At 36.1% G+C, this 2,268-nt stretch overlaps 1 non-coding gene across 1 annotated transcript; it reads left to right on the top strand.

Annotated features, from left to right (window-relative positions):
* The first annotated feature begins 697 nt into the window (after positions 1-697).
* Positions 698-804, top strand: LOC131811956 (U6 spliceosomal RNA). Its single transcript, XR_009346196.1, has one exon. It is a non-coding gene; the product is annotated as a U6 spliceosomal RNA (small nuclear RNA).
* Positions 805-2,268: the final 1,464 nt, after the last annotated feature.

Below are 2,268 nucleotides of genomic sequence, written 5' to 3' on the forward strand. Positions count from 1 at the left end.
TATTTCTGGACTCTCAATTCTGTTTTACTTGTTTATTTGTCTGTTTTTATGCCAGTATACTTTATTGTTTTGAGCATGAGGGCTTTGTAGTATAGTTTCAAATCAAGAAGTGTAATTTCACTTCTTCATTCTTTCTCAGAACTGCTTTAATTATTTGTTGTCTTTTATGGTCTCATATAAATTTTAGGATTCTTTACCTACTTCTGTAAAAAAAAATATTGGATTTTTTAAAAGATTATTTATTTATTTATTTGACAGAGAGAGATGACAAGAAGGCAGAGGGGCAGGCAGAGAGAGAAGAGGTAGCAGCTTCCTGCTGAGCATAGAGCCTGATGCAGGGCTCAATCCCAGGACCCTGGGATCATGACCTGAGCCGAAGGCAGCGGCTTAACCCAGTGAACGACCCTGGTGTCCCTGACATTGGATTTTTGATAGGAATTGAATTTACAGATGGTTTTCGGTAGTATGGACATTTTAAGAATGTTAATTCTTACCATTCATAAATATGAGCTATCTTTCCATTTATGTCTCCTTCAATTTCTTTATCAATGTCATAGTTTATGGGGTACAGATCTTTCATCTTCTTAGTTAAATCTTTTCCTAAGTATTTTATTAGTTTTGATGCTAATGTGAATTAGATTGTTCTCTTTATTTTTTCAGATAGTTCATCATTAGAGTGTTAAAATGCTCCTGTCTTGTGCTTACTTTGGCAGCACATATACTAAAATTGGAATGATGCAGAGAAGATTAGCTAGATCACTGAACAAGGATGACATGAAAAACTAGGAAGCATTCCATATTAAAAAAAAACGAAACAAAACAAAATTCTTTTCTTTTATATATTGATCTTGTATATGGCAGCTTTACTAAGTTTGTTTATTCAAAATTTTTTGTGAAGTTTTTAGGATTTTTTTACATGTAAGTTCATGTTATCCAAAAAAAAAAAATTTACTTCTTCCTTTTTTTTTTGGGGGGGGGAGTCTTTTATTTCTTTGTGTTCCTTGTTTCTCTGGCTACAACATCCAGTACTATGTAAAATGAGAGTAGTGAAAGTGGACACACTTGTCTTTTTTCTGATCTTTAAGGGGAAAACTTTCAAACTTTTTTGATTGAATATGAGATTAATTCTGGGCTTGCAATATGTGTTTTTTTAATGCATTTTTTAAATTATTTTTTTAAAATATTTATAAACATATAATGTGTTTTTATCCCTAGGGGTACAGGTCTGTGAATCACCAGGTTTACACATTTCACAGCACTCACCATCACTCACCATAGCACCTGCCCTCCCCAATGTCCATCCCCCCACCATCCTCTCCCAACACACCTCCCCCCAGCAACCCTCAGTCTGTTTTGTGAGATTCAGTCTTTTATGGTTTGTCTCCCTCCAAATCCCATCTTCTTTTATTTTTCTTTTCGTACGACCAAAACCGCCTATGATGCATCTCCAATTCATCATATCAGGGAGATCATATGATAGTTGTCTTTCTCAGATTGATTTATTTCACCAAGCATAATACCCTCTAGTTCCATCCACGTCATCACAAAAAGCAGGATTTCATTTCTTTTGATGGCTGCATAGTATCCCATTGTACATATATACCACACCTTATTTATTGATTCATCTGTTGAAGGACATTTAGGTTCTTTCCATAGTTTAACTATTGTGGACATTGCTGCTATAAACATTTGGGTTCATGTGCCCCTTCAGAATGCCACGTTTGTATCTTTAGGGTATATACCCAGTACTATAATCACTGGGTCTTAGGGTAGTTCTATTTTCAGCTTTTTGAGGCACCTCCACGCTGTTTTCCAGAGTGGTTGCACCAGTTTGCATTCCCACGTACAGTGTAGGAGGGTTGCCCTTTCTCCACATCCTCGCCAGCATCTGTCATTGACTGACTTGTTCATTTTAGCCATTCTGAAAGGTGTGAGGTGGTATCTCATTCTGGTTTTGATTTGTATTTCCCTGATGCCGAGTGATGTGGAGCATTTTTTCATGTGTCTGTTGGCCATTTGGATGTATTCTTTGCAGAAATGTCTGTTCATGTCCTCTGCCCATTTCTTCATTCGATTATTTGTTCTTAGGTTGTTGAGTTTGATAAGCTCTTTATAGATTTTGGATAGATAATGGCCCTTTATCTGGTATGTCATTTGCAAATATCTTCTCCCAGATAACTTCTGACAGTCATCTTTTGGCTTTGTTAACTGTTTCCTTTGCTGTGCAAAAGCTTTTTGATCTGATGAAATCCCAATAGTTCATTCTTG

This window comes from Mustela lutreola, chromosome 11 (assembly GCF_030435805.1).
Source record: "Mustela lutreola isolate mMusLut2 chromosome 11, mMusLut2.pri, whole genome shotgun sequence".
NCBI lineage: Eukaryota > Metazoa > Chordata > Mammalia > Carnivora > Mustelidae > Mustela > Mustela lutreola.